Here is a 21,104-nt window from a genome sequence, read left to right as displayed (position 1 = left end):
ATGAAGAAAGTAAAATAAAAATCTCAGTGGAAAATCTCATCAACACAATGAATCAGGTCTTCAAAACAAATTACAAGTTTCATAACCTGTGTTTTTGGAAGAAAATATTTTCTTGGCCTTTGGCAAGGGATTCTTCACTTTCTTTGACCCGAATGGACAGATCTCCTAAAGATCCTCATGTTCTACTCATTCATTTTTTTATTAATGTTTTCCTCTATTTAATGATCTAATTCTGCTACTTAAAAAACCTTTTTAATTAATTATAAAAAACATAAAAGTTTTTGAAACTTTCATATATATATACATATATAAAAATCACTCCTTCCTTTTAACTCCTTTAGGCCCCACAACTCATCTGTCTCCCAATTATATGCCCCCATTATTACTAATTTTTATAATCTACTTAGTATAGTTAGAGCAACTCCTATGTGCATGAAGTCATCCACCGAGTTATCAGATGTTGGAGGACATTTTTGATCACTGTATACAGATTATTCTTTTTTTTTTTTTTGTCTGTTCTTTTTTTTTTTTTTTTTTAAAGATTTATTTATTTATCATATGTAAGTACACTGAAGCTGTCCCCAGACACTCGAGAAGAGGGCGCCAGATCTCGTTACGGATGGTTGTGAGCCACCATGTGGTTGCTGGGATTTGAACTCTGGACCTTTGGAAGAGCAGTCGGGTGCTCTTACCCACTGAGCCATCTCACCAGCCCCAGATTATTCTTGTATTATTCAAATGCTGGTTGATTTCTGATCCAGCAGAGATCTGATTACAGGCCAGATTTTGGTACTGTTAAGCATGTCTTGCTTTAGTATTTTGTAAATAGTTTTCTTCATTACCTTCTGACTGGTTAAAGTTAAAAGTCTATGGCCTATAGCAAAAAAGCAGAATAGTAAGTTGAGACTTCTGGAAATGAAAAGGACCTATGGGAAGGAGTCCCACATGGGAGATTCAGCCAGTAGAACATGGAGGAAGAAATATGCTGGGAAGGAAGGTGGGATACCTAACCAGCCATGTGTCAGAACTTAGATCAGTATAGATAATTAAGCCACAATCTAATGGGAAGCAAAGCCTAGTTATGAGGCCAAAAGCTTATAAATAAATATAGTTTCCATGTCATTATTCAGGAACTGGGTTGGCATAGAAAGGCCCATGTTAACAATGGGCAGTCTGTCCCTGGTCATTTCTACAAAGAAAAATGATATTTTTCTCCCCTAGTAAACCTAAACTATCCTTAGCTATATGACCAGTGGAAAATTAGGGCTGCTATCTCCTCCAATACTGGGAGTTTTGAGTAATTGCATCTTGTGTCATGTGCATGTAAGAAACCACAACTGTCCTGAGTAAATGTATAGTCATGTCCTACTGAGAGGCCAGTATTACAGAATACTCCTTGCCATCCTCTAGTTTCTATATTTTCCCCTTCCATAATATCTCCTTAGTCTTGTGAGTATGTTATCTAGCTGTTTGTGTATTGTTGGTCATTCATACTCACTTCTTTTCAGCACTCTGAACAATTATGGATTTCTGTATTAACCACTACCTTCTACAAAAGAAACTTTTCTGACCAATATTGAGAATGCATATACCTATGGATATAAACATCAGTACTTAGAAAATATTATTATAATATGACTGTTAGCAAAAACACATCAATAGGTTCTTCCCTGAAGCCCATGGCTTCCATAGCCATGGATATAAGCATGGTTATATTACCAGGAACGAATTCTGTCATGTGAAACTGCCCTTAAACTCAATGAAGAGAGAAGTTGGTTACCTCTATTAATGATGTTACTGTTATGGCACCAATGAGACATCTTGCTTGTACAGTTGCATTTAGCATGCAGGGTTCAATTCTTGGTAAGACTCATTGATGCATTTTCTTCCTAGCTGTCTAGATAGTATGTTGTGCAGTATAACACAAGATAGAGGTTCCATTTAATAATTAGTGTCTTCCAGTAATAATAATATCGTTTACCCACATGGCATACATCTGTTTAAACTCCTTTTTAAACGAGTATATTTTATTCCAGCACTGTTAAAACTAGCCCATTGGGAGAGAGATTCCTGGTCAGTTCAAGATTGAGTTTTCTGAGTCCTATAACCAAAATGAGTAGTGTCCTTAGGACTAGATTTGTTGTTGTTGTTGTTTTTCATCTAGTTAGAATGTATTATCAAGAGCAAAGGCAATATCTTGTACTATTTTGAGGACATCTGTAGCTTCCTTGATAAATAACTTATAGGGAAGTAAACCATATCTAGCACTAAGATTTTCACTTAAATGCAAAAACTTGCATTGAGTGAGGTCAACCAAGCTCCCAAATGACAAACACCACATTTTCTCTCACATGAGTATCTTTGTTAAGGTTTCTACTTCTATAAAGAGATGCCATGACCACAGCAACTTTTATAAAAGAAAGCAACTAATTGGAGTTGGCTTATAGTTCATAGATTTAGTCCAATGTAACATGTCAGGATGCATGGCAGAATGCAGGCAGATATAGTGCTAGAGAAGTTCCAGAGAATTCTACATCTGGGTCAGCAGGACCAACTGTAGACTAGAAGAGAGTACCATACTGGGCCTGACTTGAGCATCTGAGACCTCAAAGTCCACCCCTCAGTGACACACTTCCTTTAACAAGGCCACACCTATCCAGCTATGTGTATTCAAATTATCCCAGCAGGTAATTGATTTAATTCCTTTTGGTGTGTGTGTGTGTGTTTAGCCTGGAGTTCATGCAGAAACCAGCAAATTAAAAATTAGGCCACTGTTTGTGATGTGCCAAGGGAAAATATTTGGTAGAATATAAGAGGAAAGCTTACAAAAATAAAGTGTGCTTGAAGAAGCTACATAGGAGTCTATTGTCTTGCAACTCTAAAAAATATAGTACTAGGGACTGTAGAATATGTGTGATATGAAAGAATGACATCTGCAGAATATTGGGAGCTAAAGGTTTAAAGTGTGGTGGCAATAGGCACCAGAAAAATGAGGAGTAGGAAGTGGGTTAACCCAAGTTAAGGTTGTTTTAAGAAGCCTTATAACACCCTCACAATTTCTAATCTAACTAAAATATACTTTTTAAAAATGGAGTTTAAACAAGGTTTGACACATGGATATATAATGTTGCTTCCAAAAAAGAAGAAAAAGTTCCAAATCGAGGCAAGATACCCATCCAGGTACCTTTTTTCTATCTCTAAGAGAATTCTTTTTTGTTTTGTTTTGTTTTGTTTTGGAATTTGTTCAGCTGTTCTGCTCAGAACATAAAATAGACAGAACCAAACCAGAAACCCCCTGTATCATGTTGCACTCAAACACTAATGGAAAACAGCAACAAGAGAAAAATAGTAAAAGCTGCAAGAGATAAGGACCAACTCACAAGCAAAGACAAACCCATTAAACTAACAGTTGGGTTTTCAATGGACACTGTAAAATTCAGAAGGGTTCAGGAGGATATTTTTCAAGATCTGAAATACCACAGCTGCCAACTTAGAGTACTATATGCAGTTAAATTATTCATCTTAATTTGAGAAAGGTTTTTTTTTTATAATTGCATAATTCAAACAGAGTAAAGGACATTATGACCTATCTCACAAAAGATTCTGGAAAAAATACAGCATACAAAAAAGAAAGATAAAACATTTCCCAGAGGCTAAAGGGGGAATAATAAAACAATTATTGTGTAAAGGAAACCACCAAACAATAAAAAATGATGTCATGACAGGTCTCAATCCCTTGGCTATACGGGAAACACAAAGTACACCCAATGGGAAAAGAAAAACAAACAAACAAAACAAACAAACAAAAAAAACAGAATATCAAAATTGGATATCAAGAGATGGGAACCTGAGAATGAGAGCTGGAGAGTTAAGGGTGGAGTTGGGAAATAGGATGAGAATATCCAAAACAAGCTGCATGAAATTTTCAAAGAATTAATTTAAAATATTGTTTAAAATGACTGTAATTAAGATAAGGTTACACTAATAATTGAAAAGTAGAGAAAAGACATAAACTAGTAGAGTGGATTAGAGAACAAGATCCCTGTTCTGTTCCTGTTCTTGCCTCCAAAAAAAAAAAAAATCTCATGATCAAAGACAGATACTGCTTTACAAAGAGCAAATACATTTCAAGCACAATGACAATCATTTGTAAGTATTCTAATATGTGACAAAATATACTTCAAATTAAAACTAGCCAGAGAACATTGGTCACTTCATAGCTATCGAAAGGTCATTACAATTCTAAAAATATATACAAGGAACACAAATGCTATAAACTTTTATTGTTGTACCTTTCTTTTTTTTTTTTTTTTTTTTTTTTTTTTTTGGTTTTTTCGAGACAGGGTTTCTCTGTATAGCCCTGGCTGTCCTGGAACTCACTTTGTAGACGAGGCTGGCCTCGAACTCAGAAATCCACCTGCCTCTGCCTCCCAAGTGCTGGGATTAAAGGCGTGCGCCACCACGCCCGGCCCCTGTACCTTTCTTTTTTTTATTGGATATTTTATTTATTTACATTTCAAATGTTATCCCCTTTCCCAATTTCCCCTCCAGAAACCCTCTATCCTATCTCCCCTCGTCCTGCTTCTATGAGGGTGTGCCCCCATGCACCCATCCACTCCCACCTCCATGCCCTTACTTTCCCTACACTAGGGTATCAAGCCTTCATGGGGCCAAGGGCCTCTTTTCCCATTGATTCCCCATAAGGCCATCCTCTGCTACATATATGGCTGGAGCTATGGGTTCCTCCATGTGTACTCCTTGGTTGGTGGTTTAGACCCTGGGTGCTGTGGTTGGTTGATATTGATGTTCTTCCTATGGGTTTGCAAACCCCCTCAGCTCCTTCATTCCTTTCTCTAACTCCTTCATTGAAGACCCCATAATCAGTTCAATGGTTGGCTGTAAGCATCTACCTCTGTATATGTAAGGCTCAGGTAGAGCCTATCAGGAGACAGCTATATCAGGCTCCTGTCCCCCTGCACTTCTACAACAGTGTTTCTGTTTGACGACTCTATACGGGATGGATCCCCAGGTGGGACCATCTGGATGGTCTTTTCTGTCTTGGCTCCACACTTTGTCTCCATATTGGCTCCCGTACGTATTTTGTTACCCCTTCTAAGAAGGACCAAAGCACCCACACTTTGTTCTTCCTTCTTGAACTTCATGTAGTCTGTATCCATTCTTCTGTTGAGGGACATATGGGTTATTTCCATCTTCTGGCTATTATAAATAAAGCTGCTATGGACATAGTGGAGCATGTGTCCTTATTACATGTCGGAGCACCTTCTGGATATATGCCTAGGAGTGGTGTAGCTGGTTCCTCAGGTAGTACTGTGTCCCATTTTCTGAGGAACCACCAGACTGATTTCCAGAGTGGTTGTACAAGCTTGCAATCCCACCAGCAATAGAGGAGTGTTTCTCATTCTCCACATCCTCGCCAGCATCTGCTGTCACCTGAGTTTTTGACCTTTGCATTTCTGACTGGTGTGAGGTAGAATCTTAGGGTTGTTTTGAGTTGCATTTCCCTGATGACTAAGGATGTTTAACATTTCTTTAGGTGCTTCTCAGCCATTCGGTATTCCTCAGTTGAAAATTCTTTGTTTAGCTCTGTACCCAATTTTTAACAGGACTAATTGGCTCTCTGGAGTCTAACTTCTTGAGTTATTTGTATATGTTAGGTATTAGCCCTCTATTGGTTGTAGGGTTACTAAAGATCTTTTCCCAATCTGTTGTTTGCCTTTTTGTACTATTGACAGTGTCTTTTTTTTAAATGTTTTTTTTATTATGTATTTTCCTCAATTACATTTCCAATGCTATCCCAAAAGTCCCTCCCTTCCCCCCCCCCCCCACTTCCCTACCCACCCATTCCCATTTTTTTGGCCCTGGCGTTCCCATGTACTGGGGCATATAAAGTTTGCAAGTCCAATGCGCCTCTCTTTCCAGTGATGGCCGACTAGGCCATCTTTTGATACATATGCAGCTAGAGTCAAGAGCTCCAGGGTACTGGTTAGTTCATAATGTTGCACCTACAGGGTTGCAGATCTCTTGAGCTCCTTGGATACTTTCTCTAGCTCCTCCATTGGGGGCCCTGTGATCCATCCAATTGCTGACAGTGAGCATCCACTTCTGTGTTTGCTAGGCCCCGGCCTAGTCTCACAAGAGACAGCTATATCAGGGTCCCCGCAGCAAACACTTGCTTGTGTATGCAATGGTGTCATCGTTTGGAGGCTATGTATGGGATGGATCCCTGGATATGGCAGTCTCTAGATGGTCCATCTTTTGTCTCAGCTCCAAACTTTGTCTCTGTAACTCCTTCCATGGGTGATTGTTTCTAATTCTAAGAAGGGGCAAATTGTCCACACTTTGGTCTTCGTTCTTCTTCAGTTCCATGTGTTTTACAGATTGTCTCTTATATCTTGCTATACTATGTTTCTGGGCTAATATCCACTTATTAGTGAGTACATATCATTTGAGTTCTTTTGTGATTGTGTTACCTCACTCAGGATGATGCTCTCCAGGCCCAACCATTTGCCTAGGAATTTCATAAATTCATTCTTTTTAATAGCTGAGTAGTACTCCATTGTGTAAATGTACTACATTTTTTGTATCCATTCCTCTGTTGAGGGGCATCTGGGTTCTTTCCAGCTTCTGGCTATTATAAATAAGGCTGCTATGAACATAGTGGAGCATGGGTCCTTATTACCAGCTGGGACACCAATAAGGACAGTGTCTTTTGCCTTGTAGAAGCTTTGCAATTTTTTAAGGTCCCATTTGTCAATTCTTGATCTTATAGCATAAGCTGTTGTGTTCAGGAAATTTTCCACTGTGCCCATGTGCTTGAGGCTCTTTTTCACTTTCTTTTCCTTTACTTTCAGTGTATCTGGTTTTATGTGGAGGTCCTTGATCCACTTGGACTTGAGCTTTTTACAAGGAGCTAAAAATGGATCAATTTGCATTCTTCTACATGCTGACCACCAGTTGAACCAGCACCATTTGTTGAAGATGCTGTCTTTTTTCCACTGGATGGTTTTAGCTCCTTAGTCAAATATCAAGTAACCAAAGATGTGTGGGTTCATTTCTGGGTCTTCAATTCTATTCCATTGATCTACCTGTTTGACACTGTACAAGTACCATGCAGTTTTGTTTTGTTTTGTTTTTTCACAATTGCTCTGTAGAACAGCTTGAGGTCAGAGATGGTGATTTCCCCAGAAGTTCTTTTATTGTTGACAATACTTTTCACTATCCTGAGTTTTTGTACTGTACTGTACATGAATGAGGTACATGTACTGTACATGAATGAGGAAATTGCTCTTTCTAACTCTATGAAGAATTCATTTGGAATTTTCATGGGGACTATATTGAATTAGATTCATGTAGATGGCTTTCAGCGAGATGACAATTTTTACTATAATAATCCTGCCCATCCATGAGCAGGGGGGGATCATTCCATCTCTTGAGATCTTCAATTTCTTTCATCAGAGACTTGAAGTTCGTGTCATACAGATCTTTTACTTCCTTAGTTAGAGTCCTACCAAGATATTTCATATTATTTGTGGCTATTGTGAAAGGTGTTTTTTCCCTAATTTCTTTCTCAGCCTTTACCTTTGAGTAGAAGGCCACTATTTTGTGTGAATTAATTTTACATCTAGCCACTTTGCTGAAGTTTTTTATTTAGTTTAGGAGTTCTCTGGGTCACTTAAGTACACTATCATATCATCTGAAAATAGTGATATTTTGTCTTCTTCCTTTCCAATGTGTATCCCTTTGGCCTCCCTTTGTTGTCTAATTACTCTGGTTAGGATTTCAAGTACCATATTAAAAAGTAGGGAGAGAGTAGACAACCTTGTATAGTCCCTGATTTTAGTGGGATAGCTTCAAGTTTCTCTCCATTTAGTTTGATGTTGACTACTGGTTTGCTGTATATTGCTTTTATTATGTTTAGGTATGGGCCTTGAATTCTTGATCTTTCCAAGACTTTTATTATTAATGGATGTTGGATTTTGTCAAATGCTTTCTCAGCATCTAATAAGATGGTCATGTGGTTTATTTCTTTGAGTTTGCTTATATAGTGGATTAAGTTGATGGATTTCTATATATTGAGCCATCCTTGCATCTCTGGGATGAGACCTACTTGATCATGATGGATGATAATTTTGATGTGTTCTTGAATTTGGTTTGTGAGAATTTTCTTGAGTACTTTTGCATCAATATTCAAAAGGAAAATTGTTTTGAAGTTCTCTTTCTTTGTTGGGGCTTTCTGTGGTTTAGATATCAGAGTATTTGTGGCTTCATAGAACGAAGTGGTCAGTATACCTTCTGTTTCTATTTTGGGAATACTTTGAAGAATATTTGTATTAGGTCTTCTTTAAAGGTCTGATAGAATTCTCCACTAATCCCTTCTGGTCCTGGGTTGTTGGTTTTTTTTTTTTTTTGGTTGGAAGACAATTAATGACTACTTCTATTTCTTTAGGTGTTATGGGACTGTTTAGGTCATTTATTTGATCCTGATTTAACTTTGGTACCTGGTATCTGTCTAGAAAATTGTCCATTTCATTCAGGTTTTCCAGTTTTGTTGAGTATGGGCTTTTATAGGAGGATCTGAAATTTTTGGGGGGGTTCATCACTTTCTGTTGTTATATCTCTCTTTTCATTTCTGATTTTGTTAATTAGGATGCTGTCTTTGTGCCCTCTAGTTAGTCTGTCTAAGGGTTTATGTATCTTATTGATTTTCTCAAATAACCAGCTCCTGGTTTGGTTGATTCTTTTTATAGTTCTTTTTGTTTGTACTTGGTTCATTTCAACACTAAGTTTGATTATTTCCTGCCTTCTACTCCTCTTGGAGCTATTTACTTCTTTTTGTTCTAGAGCTTGCAGTTGTGCTGTCAAGCTGCTGCTATACGCTCTCTCCAGTTTCTTTTTGGAGGCCCTTAGAGCTATGAGTTTTCCTCTTAGCACTGCTTTCATTGTGACTCATAAGTTTGGGTTTGTTGTGGCTTCATTTTCATTAAATTCTAAAAGGAAAATTAAATTTCTTTATTTCTTCTTTGACCAAGTTATCATTCAGTAGAGTGTTTTTCAGCTTCCATGTGTTTGAGGGCTTTCTATTATTCTTGTTGTTATTAAAGACAGCCTTAGTCAGTGATGTTCTGATAGAATTCATGGTAGTATTTCAATCTTGATTCTATAAAGGCCTGTTTTGTGACCAATTATATGGTCAGTTTTGGAGAAGATACTGTGAGGTTCTGCCAAGAAGGTATATTCTTTTGTTTTAGGATAAAATGTTCTATAGATATATGTTAAATCCATTTGTTTCATAACTTCTGTTAGTTTCATTGTGTCTCTATATAGTTTCTGTTTCCATGATCTGTCCATTCCTGAGAGTGGGGTGTTGAAGTCTCCCACTATTATTGTGTGAGCTGCAATGTGTGCTTTGAGCTTTAGTAAAGTTTCTTTTATGACTGTGGGTGCCCTTGCATTTGAAGTAAAGATGATCAAAACTGAGAGTTCATCTTGGTAGATTTTACCTTTGATGCAGATGAAGTGTCCCTTCTTATCTTTTTTTTTTTTTTTTTTGATAACTTTAGGTTGAAAGTCCATTTTATTTGGTATTAGAATAACTACTTCAGCTTGTTTCTTAAGACCATTTTCTTGGAAAATTGTTTTCTAACTTTTTACTCTGAGGTATTGTGTGTCTTTTTCACTGAGGTGAGTTTCCTGTATGCAGCAAAATGTTGAGTCCTGTTTAAGTATCTAGTCTGTTAGTCTATGTCTTTTTTCTGGGAAAATGAGTCCATTGATTTTATTAAGGAAAAGTGATTGTTGCTTCCTGTTATTTTTGTTGTTAGCGTTGGAATTATGTTTATGTGACTATCTTCTTTGTGGTTTGTTGTAAGATTATTTTCTTGCTTTTTCTAGGGTGTTGTTTCCCTCCTTGTATTGAAGTTTCCCATTTATTATCCTTTGATGGCCTGGATTTGTGGAACGATATTGTATACATTTGTATTTGTCCTGCAATATCTTATTTTCTCCATCTGTGGTAATTGAGAGTTTTGTTGGGTATAATAGCCTGGGCTAGCATTTGTGTTCTCTTAGGGTCTGTATAACACCTGTCCAGGATCTTCTGACTTTCACAGTCTCTGGTGAGAAGTTTGGTGTAATTCTGATAGGTCTACCTTTATATGTTACTTGACCTTTTTCCTTTACTGCTTTTAAAATTCTTTCTTTGTTTTGTGCATTTGGTGTTTTGATTATTATGTAATGGGATGAATTTCTTTTCTGGTCCAATCTATTTGGAGTTCTGTAGGCTTCTTGCATGTTCATGGCCATCTCTTAATTTAGGTTAGGGAAATTTTGTTCCATAATTTTGTTAAAAATATTTACTGGCCCTTTACATTGGGAATCTTCACTCTCTTCTATACCTATTATCCTTAGGTTTGGTCTTTTCATTGTGTCCTGGATTTCCTAGTTGTTTTGGGTTAGAATCTTTTTGCATTTTGCATTTTCTTTGACTTTTGTGTCAGTGTTTTCTATGGTATGTTCTGCACCTGAGATTCTCTCTTCTGTCTCTTGTATTCTGTTAGTGATGCTTGCATCTATAACTCCTGACCTCTTTCCTAGGTTTTCTATCATGTGCGTTTTGTTAGAGTGGACACTTGAGAGTACACATGATGCCTGGAAAGGCTATAAATAACCTAGCAGGTACTAGATGATGCTGTGTGGTATTGGCACATGTTACAACTCTTTGCTGGTCATTGTTGGGCTTTGCTGATGCTGGTCTTTGTTGACTACACTATATGGTATTGATTCATCTTGCCATTCTTTGCTGGTCATCGTTTGTTGTGACTTCATAGAGAGAAATACCACCAAAGAACTTCTGGTAGTGTTCTGGCAGCTTCTTGCATCTTCTGTGGACTTGGGTTAATTGGCAGAGCCTCACAGTTTCTTCTGAATTGAACTGCTGTTGCTGATTCTTGAATGCTGTTGGCAAGTGGACAGAGCTACCACTGCTGATTTGTGTCAACTGAACTGCTGATACGACAACAATGTAGATTGGATTTGCTCCAAACACTTCTTGTAAACAAGTCCGTTAGCCTCCTTTGTCCTATTACTTTTCATTTCTACTATCCCTGGTGGGTGGTGCACTAAAAGGAGGTTAAAACATTAAGTACCCTTATTAAGAGCAGGTTCTGAAAAATCAAAGCCTACAGTTATTGACCAGCATTGTTCAAGAGACTCCTAAAATAGTTTTTTATTTTTTTTCTCCTAAAATATTATAAGCTATTGTTATTGCACTTGCTTGGCCCTTGGAGGTGGAATGAAAACCCCTATTGTTCAAGACACCATGCCCCTTAGACAGGGCCCATAAAGCCTTAGCTTTAACTTAACAAAATATTCCTCCTGGAGTACTAGCTTTCCTGGTACCAAAAGGCACTGTGAAAGTCCTAAAGAAGAAAAGAAACCAACAGTTCTAGCCATCTTTGAAGCACAGCAAAACCTTGCCTTGTATGATAACCCTAAGAATGCAGCATGCCACGGTGGAAAACAACTGTTCTCATTGGACTTAAGACCTGCTCAATATGCTGGGCAGTAGTGGTGCACGCCTTTAATCCCAGCACTTGGGAGGCAAAGGCAGGCAGATTTCTGAGTTCGAGGCCAGCCTGATCTACAGAGTGAGTTCTAGGACAGCCTGGGTGTTAGAGAGAAACCCTGTTTTGAAAAAAATAAAAAGACCTACTCAATAAGAGAGAAACTGTGGATGGTACTGGTTAATCAAATAACCTGTACTAATGAAGTCACTGATCTTGGACTAAAATTATCAAACTTCACTTTACTAAACCAACAGAATCCCTAAATATATTCTGAATATTTATCTTTATATTCTCCTCCCCACATCATGACACTTTATATGAGGCAACTTGATTTTGGTTCCCAGCCACAGGTCAACCATCTTTGGCTCAAAATAAAATATCTTTTATTCCATTTGAGGTAAAGGCTTACTTTGTATAAATAGTTTGCTACCAGAGTGTGAGGCCACATGAATCATCCATTTAAACCAGGTGAACTGCATGGCACTAGTTAGTAGCATGGCCTTTTTGTACTCAATCATTTGTGCTGCTTCCTTGGATATAGTTGGTGAGTTCCTACACAGTAGACACAATCCCATGGTTTGTGTCTATATGTATATTAAAAGTTGTATATTTGGATATCATCACATTTTGATGTCAGAGCATTAATTTAATTAAATATTGCCTTTTATTTTAAGGAAATTTGATTATTTGGAAATATTTATCTATATACATGAACATTTGTTTTTCAGACTATATGGTTCATTTTTCTTAATCTTCTAAGCATTCATATGTTTAGGGAATAATATTAAATTTTTTTCCTGCCTCATTTGCAATGTGTAATTCTCCTTTCCTGTTATTTCTCTGGCTGTTTGAAACTGTTTCTCTCAGCTTCAAAATCTTTGAGTATCTGGTCATAAATATATTAAAAAAATAAAGGAGACTTGTTCTCATCTGCTCAATAGAATGGGTGTGTCAAGGATAATGTGCTAGGATATGAAATGTTGTCATAAAAATTTCCCCCCAAAAATAAAAATACTCAATCCCTGAAATAAAGAGAAACTTCTTGACTCACTGAGAAAGGCCTCATAAAAGGTTTGGTCAATGAATATCTTAAGATCCCACCACATTCCATTTATTATGTAGAATAAACACAAAGTACCAGAGAGGAGCAAATTCCAAGTGCAGCTGTAGGGAGCTATTCTCTCCCATCAGTAGCACACAAATGTGACTCAAAACATAAATCCCTAGGTATAAAGAAGAAGCTTGGTATTTTCAAGAGAAATAAGTAATAACGATTCAAGTATGGATGGATATGTTTGGTAAAAAAACTGTCATTCAGTATAGTTTAATAATCACAACTTATTAACATTAAAGATGTTTACTGTCAAATACGTCCATATACTCACCTGTCTGAACAGATGGTCTACAGCTAGTACTGCTGTGTTCAACACCATTACAATGTGAAAAGTTCCAGCCTTGCTGAAGGAAGTGAGTCACTTGATGTGGCCCTGTTGGTTTGATAGACTAGCATACTCTCTTTATGTATTGCATGGTAAGGCAATTTTTCTTGACATACCTAAATTAAAATGCATATGTAAATAAATATGAACATTTTAAGAATTATTTTTAAATTTGTAATCATGGCATCAGTATATAGGAACCTATCTTCTCCCCTGGCCTTGCCATTGTTCTTTATGACAAACAAGCATTGAATGGTGCTTATCATAGGCAAGTCCTTCAAGGGTTAACCTTGGAATTTGGGACTAAAAAATAAAAAATAAAATAAAATGGGTTCCATTTTTAAAATGTTACTATTGCATGTTTCAAAGCTTACAAAAGGCATCTTGAAAATTTCTCATGGAGAAAGGTAATCCTAGTATGTTGTCTACAGAGGAGTCCAATGTTATGTTGCCCATGATCCAGTGGATGACCAACATCCATACACATACAGGTAGCATTAATTAGACTTTACAAGTTAAAAATATAAATTTAAACAAAGGATCTGAGGTAAAGCAGATGATGTGTTGAAAGAGATTCTGATGAGATGGAAAGGGCAGGTGGTACGAGTTAAGTTTGTATATGACCAAGAAACATTGGTTACATGTATGAAATTTTCAAACAATTAGTTAAGAATAGTAATTTCAGTATGGAGTAAATTTTAAAATACAAAACTGAAGTGTCTACAGATTTTGTTACTCAGTTATTTACAGGAATTACATGAGCATATTAAATCTTGACTCAAGATGTTTGAGAGAGATATGGCCCATAAAAACAGTTAAACTATTTCAGAATGAATTTTGTAAAACCAAAGTAGAAAGTTTTATATCTAAGAGTTTGCTTAAATGAAAAAGTAAGCAATTTAGATTATTCATAATTTATCTATTAAATGAGAAGAAATACAGAGGCCCACACTAGATAACATGTCAATAGTGAAATTTCTTGGACAACTCAATACTAAATGGGATCTCTCTATCAAACCCCTTATGGAATCATGGAAATCTATAGAAAAGGAAATAGGAAGAGCCAGTGGGCATGGGCAACATGAAGAAAATAAGGCCTTCTAAAAACAATAGAACTGATGCAAATATGAATCACAGAGACTGTGGCAGCATGCATAAGAGGGTCGTCATAGGTTTAAGCCAGATTGGGTTCCAGAGATAAGAGAGGAAGAAAATACAAACTCCCTTTCTTGAGGCTTTTTTTTTTCTTCCCAGTTTTCAGGTTCAAACATGTAAACTTGCAAGGGCCTCGGGTGCTATGGATTGATTTTTTATTTATCAACTTGATACAAACTACAATGACCTGGGAAAGGAATATCAAATGAAACAATACCCCCATCAGATTGCAGGAAATTATTTAAGGCATTGTAGTGACATTGTAGTGAAGTCTCCTTCAGCCACATCAGCTATGATTTGTCTTGTGCTCTGGTGAGAGCACGATTTTGGCAGCTGCAGATAGTTTCTGAGATTGTGTGATGTTTAGAGTTTTGAGAATTTTTTAGAGGGTATATAAATGAGCAGACTTGACAAGGAACTTGTTGACCCCAGTCAACATGAAGTTGGCTAATGATAAAGTTGCCTCTTTTCCTACCCTTGACTTTATTCAGGGATGTCTTTCCTTTCTGCTCTATGCTCCCCCCACCCCACTTATCTAGTGTTAGGGGTTTCAAGGGGTAGAAAAGGGCTGGAGAGAGGTGGCAGGAAGAAGAGCTCACAAAGTAGCCAATGTCTAGCTACAAGGAATTATCTTAATTGCTTACTTTTGGCAGTACCACACTTAGAAAAACAGGCCAGGAAGCAGGAATGGGTGAGTTGGGGAACAGGGGGAGGGGTAGGATAAACCAGGAAAGGGGATAACATTTGAAATGTAAATAAAGAAAATATCTAATAAAACCAGTAGAAGAAAAGAAGAGGAGAGGGAGAGGGAGAGGGAGAGGGAGAGGGAGAGGGAGAGGGAGAGGGAGAGGGAGAGGGAGAGGGAGAGGGAGAGGGAGAGGGAGAGGGAGAGGGAGAGGGAGAGGGAGAGGGAGAGGGAGAGGGAGAGGGAGAGGGAGAGGGAGAGGGAGAGGGAGAGGGAGAGGGAGAGGGAGAGGGAGAGGGAGAGGGAGAGGGAGAGGGAGAGGGAGAGGGAAGGGAAGGGAGAGGGAGAGGGAGAGGGAAGGGAAGGGAAGAGAAGAGAAGGGAAGGGAAGAGAAGAGAAGAGAAGAGAAGAGAAGAGAAGAGAAGAGAAGAGAAGAGAAGAGAAGAGAAGAGAAGAGAAGAGAAGAGAAGAGAAGAGAAGAGATAAATGGCTCTGGTTTGTATATGAAAGCAGGCTAAGCAAGGCATGCATAGCAAGCGTGTGTGTGTGTGTGTGTGTGTGTGTGTGTGTGTGTGTGTGTGTGTGTGGTGTACTGAGTCCATTTACTGCTGTTCTTTGTGTATATATTTAAGGGTGACCAGAGTTTGGATAACCTATCTGAGTGGTTCATCCCTAGAGATGACTTATTCTCCTTTCCTCAATGCCACAGATTGCATGTAGTTTCATATAGGGGTAGGGCATAATTTGATCAAAACATTCCTGGTGATAATTCAGATCTGGTCTGCACAATGCAACACACATAACTAGTCTTGAGGAACAAGGTAAACTTAATGAAGATCAAATGTGATGACCTTGAAACTCTTTGTAAAGTACATGTGATACCTTACATAAAAACAGGTTCTATAGATTGAGAAGAAAACAAGCTCATGCTAAGCATCTGGGGAAGAATCCTGTCTCAGCTACGAATTGAGCAAAGGTCACCAGGCTATTAACCAAATTTGCTCACAGCTTTATGGGTAACAGGCTATGCATCCTTTCCTTTGAAGGCAAAACACTGTGTGTCTAACATTCTTAGTTCTCGTTGTCTTATCTGTGAGCACAAAGACCTCTGAGCCTCCTAAACTGCAGACATAAGTTTCACCATTTCATCCTTGGGAATATCTTGCCATGTTGGTCATTTTGTGTTTCACAAATATTATAGTTAAATAGGACTACGGTTTGCTTTTCTCTCTTTGAATTTGTAACATTCCTGCCTCATATAATATGGATTATAGAGCAATTCTTGTTCCCATGCTCTGGAAATACAGGTGTATCACCTCACCCAGATCAAGACCTTGGCTTTTAATATTATCTGTCTGTATGTCACCATGTAGTTTTGAACTTAATACAGCATTTCATTTAGACTCAGTGTTTTCTCGTTATAGTTCTTCAATCACTTTTCCATTCTGTTTCAATTTAAAAACTACTTATTCTACATCTCTTCTTGTATTCGGTAGTCAATTACCAAGCACAATTTTCAAGGAAAACTGTATTGTCTAGAGATAAAATATTTTTCAGGTTTCCAAAATGAGGGCATAGGTGCTATCTATGATTTTTTGTCAATTTCTAACTTTTATTACATCTGTTATTGCCTAGAAATAGCAAAGATCATTCAGAGTCACCTGGAGGAAGAAGATCAGATACAGTAAATAACAGAAGCACATAGCTGGACAATCTATAGTGTTCAGATTAAATTTAGTATAGATTATGAGTTCTCAATAGAACCTGCTATTTCTCGGCTTATATACAACTCCTATTCCCACTTATTCTAGATCCATCATAGCCTGAGCAAAGTGAACTCTCATTTTTTACTAGCAAAAAGGTTATTCAAAACATCTATAATTTAGGTAGTGACTTGAATATTCATTGTCTACACCCTGAGACAGTGGGCTAGAGTCTCCATGTAAAACAAGTTCTCTAGTGGTCAGGGTGTGACTCTACATTCTCCTGTATGTAATTCAAGTCATGCAAAAGTGTATGGTCTATATTGGTCTGTATACACTTGGCGTAGTTTGTTGTAAGCTACTATGTACAAAATTTCCAGTTATACCATCTGTGACATGTAAACAAGAGCTATGAAAATTAGGCTTATGCTAACTAGAGCATTTTAGGTCACAGAATGGGGTCATTGGATGCCAGGCTATTGTTGTCAGGTTTCAACATTCCAAGGTAAGCAGTTTGGCATTATCAATCTTTTGATGATTTCCAAATAGCACATCATCGCCATTTTCTAATCTTTACTTAGTTACTAGTCTCCTTTCTACAAATAGTTTTGAAAAACATCTTAAAGGCATCCTCAGCTAGTTTTTCCAACTACTTAGAGGCATCCTCAGCTAGTTTTTCTCCTCAGCTCCTCAGATTTTCACCTCTAGCAGTTATCCATCTCCTTCTCCCAAGCATTGGTAACAATTTGTACCCATTAAAAGACAACCCAACTTAGAACCTATTGCAAATGTTTACGCTATAGACACTCTCAATGAAATTTATGATTACTCTATTATGTGGTATAAAACACACCTGTTGAAGTTATTGGTTTTTTCCTAACTGTCAGAACAGAAATCTCTGCTTTCATGTATTTTTCCTCCTCTAGACCAGAGAAACCTGCTTGCTTGCTTGCTTGCTTGCTTGCTTGCTTGCTTGCTTCCTTCCTTCCTTCCTTCCTTCCTTCCTTTCTTTCTTTCTTTCTTTCTTTCTTTCTTTCTTTCTTTCTTTCTTTCTTTCTTTCTTTCTCGCTCTCTCTTTCTTTCTTTCTTTTTTACTTTTTAAAGCTTATCTTCATCCTCTTCATCACCTGTGAATAGATAAGCATGATCTGTGTGTGTGTGTGTATATGTGTGTGAGTGTGTGAAACGCGCACACATGCACCATGACATATATTTAGAGGTCAGAGAACATTCTTGTGGAGTCATTTTTCTTTATGTGGCTTCTGTTATCTAACTATCCATGGCTAGGCTTACATGTCTAATCTCTTCACTCACTGAGATAACTTGCCAATCCCCCACTTATTATTTTTTTTTGTTCCAGAAAAAATAATTACTATAAGCAATATCTACGATATTCATAAGACCTTATAGAGATTAGAGCAGGGTAGAATACAGAAGAGTGACTGCTTATTGTGATGGCAGAGAGGAATACCCCTACATAGTAGATTGTGTTCTTTTTTTTTTTTTTGTAGGTTTCTTTGTTTTTTCTTTTTTTTTTAATTAGGTATTTTCCTCATTTACATTTCCAATGCTATCCCAAACGTCCCCCATACCCTCCCGCCACTCCTCTACCCACCCACTCCCACTTTTTGGCCCTGGCTTTCCCCTGTACTGGGGCATATAAAGTTTGCAAGTCCAATGCGCCTCTCTTTCCGGTGATGGCCGACTAGGCCATCTTTTGATACATATGCAGCTAGAGTCAAGAGCTCTGGGGTACTGGTTAGTTCATAATGTTGTTCCACCTATAGGGTTGCAGACCCCTTTAGCTCCTTGGGTATTTTCTCTAGCTCCTCCATTGGGGGCCCTGTGATCCATCCAATAGCTGACTGTAAGCATCCACTTCTGTGCTTGCTAGGCCCCAGCATAGTCTCACAAGAGACAGCTATATCAGGGTCCTTTCAGCAAAATCTTGCTAGTGTATGCAATGGTGTCAGCGTTTGGAGGCTGATTATGGGATGGATCCACAGATATGGCAGTCTCTAGATGGTCCATCCTTTCGTCACAGCTTCAATCTTTGTTTCTGGATTGTGTTCTTATTTGAAAGCATATAATGTCCCTCTTACAGCTATAAGTTTCTCAGTTTGGTGGTTTAAATGAGAATGGCCTCCATAGGCTGATAGGTTTGAAAACTTTGTCCCCAGTTGGTACTGTTTGGGAAGGCTTGTGAGATGTGGCTTTGTTTGAGGAGTGGCTTTGTTTATGGGAGTGCTTTTAAGATTTCAGAAGCCTTCCAACACCGGCAGTACCTTCTCTTTGTGTTTTAGAGATGGAAATTTTAAGCTATACTGGCCACATACCTTCACTGTGCCATTAAACTCTCTGAAACTCTGATTGCACACACACAAAACAAATCGATTTTATAAGTTGCCTTGTACATAGTGATTTAACACAGAAATGGAAAACTAAGACAAATGTTGGTATCAGGAAGTAGGCTGTTGCTGGGAAGAAACTGACCATGTTGTACTTTGAAGGACTGTGAAAGATGTTGGGACTTTAGATTACAAAAGCAGTTGAAGGTTATAGAAAGAGCTTAATAAAGTCATCCTAATAGGAACCTGAAAGGGAATAACACTGAGAGCTATGAGGACAAGATGTTTGAGAAGAGAAGAATATTAGCCATTGGCTGGAGAACATACTTCTGTTTTAGCAAAGAAAAAAAGTGACTACTTTCTGCTGTTATGCTGCCCTGTCATAGGAATTTATGTGAGGCAAAATTGAAAATTATTGGACTGATTTTTTTTTTTGTGATAGAGATGTCAAGACAACATAATATTGACTCCATTACGTGGTTACTAGTAGTCAGTCTAATGCAGGTCTGTAATGTAGGGAACAAGTAGGGCAAAGAGAAATACAAAATCTACTGCTTGAAGAGAAAAAGAGCACCAGGAAATGTAAAGATGGAGCCAAGGCTTATTCTGAAAGAGATAAGATTAAGGATAGGCCTGATCTGCATTGGAGTAAAGAAAAAAAATATCACTTAGCTAAGATTACAAATGCTGGAATAAAATAATCATAATAATAATAATAATAATAATAATAATATAAGAATAATAATAATAATGGCCAAAGGAATTTTTCTATTTCTTAAAAGCAACAATCAATTGGCTCCAAGAGTAATTCGATGAGACAAGGTGTACTTCAAGTTGGTAGCCAGACTGTGGCACACGTGTGATGCTGGCTTCAGAGTCTTGAAGGCTATACAAGTAAAGGAGTCATGGCATCTTCTTCCATGGCTACAGCGAACCACTGAGGCCAGAGCTGTGGCTGTGGAATCCCTGCATGGAGGCCCTGAGAAGACGTTATGTGATCTGTGAAAGTGAAGCCTGGTTTGGACTGGAGACAGGAAGCTTTTGGATATGCCAAAGTTGTGGAATATCTGCTCCATACAGGCAGTTGAATCAGCCCAAGGGAGGAAAAAAAGGCAGAAGAGGCAAGCTGTCTAAGCCCATTGACACTGAACATTGCTCAAAGCCCATTGACAAAATCCATTGGGATTTGATGTTTGCTGGTTTTCAGTATAGCTTTAATCCAGTATTTTCTTACTATGGCGATTGTATGCTGGAAGTATGTTATTTGCTCTTTGATTTTTTATAGGGGCTTGAAATAAAGAGACTACTTTGAGTCTTAAAAGAAACTTTGGACTTTTATACTGTGTTAAGAATGTGAAAGGCTATAGGAACATTTGAAGTCAGACTGAATGCATTTTGCATTATGATATGGCTTTGGGCATGTGGATGCCAGAGAGCTTTGAATATGGTTATTTGAATGAGAATGCCCCCATATGCTTGCTCATATGTTTGAATACTTGAATCCTTGTTTGTGGATCTGTTCAGGAAGTTTCTTCCTTAGGGTTTCTAATGCTGTGATAATGAGACACCTTGTCTGCAAGGAAGGTGGGAAGAAAAGGATTTATTTCACCCCCCAGCTCCATAGCTCCTCAGAGGAAGTGAGGGAAGAAACTCAGGTAGGACAGCAACCTGGAAGCAGGGGCTGATGCAAAGGGTGCTTTGTACTGGCTTACTCGCCCTGGTTGGTTCTGCCTGCTTTGTTATATAACTCAGGACCAGATAAAAACCACCCACAAGGGGCTGGGCCATCCCAAATCAACCACTAATTTAAAAATTCCCTTCCAGCTGGATCTTATGGAAAATTTTTCTGAATTGAGAGTTTCTCCTATCAGATAATTCTAGCTTCTGACAAGTTGACCTAAGACTAGCCAACACAGGAAGGATTTATATGTGTGATGTTGAAGGGGAGGAGGCAGACTTTGAGGTTTCAAATGTCTGGTGCCTTTGCCAGTGTGTTCTCTGCTTCCTAGTTGTAGTTCAGAGATTTAAGCTTTGAGCTGTTCCTGTAGACACGCCTTCAGTCTGTCATCCTGGACTCTAACCCACTGAACCTTTAAAGCCAACTAAATACTTTCTTTTACTAGTTTCCTTGCTTGCAGCATTTTATTACAGTAATTGAAAAGTAACTATTACACCATCTTTACTTGAGC

This window comes from Mus caroli, unplaced genomic scaffold (genome assembly GCF_978045245.1).
Source record: "Mus caroli unplaced genomic scaffold, Mus_caroli_1 scaffold_6, whole genome shotgun sequence".
NCBI classification, from domain to species: Eukaryota; Metazoa; Chordata; class Mammalia; order Rodentia; family Muridae; genus Mus; species Mus caroli.
The sequence above is the reverse complement of the archived record's forward strand: the minus strand, read 5'-3'. Positions refer to the sequence as shown.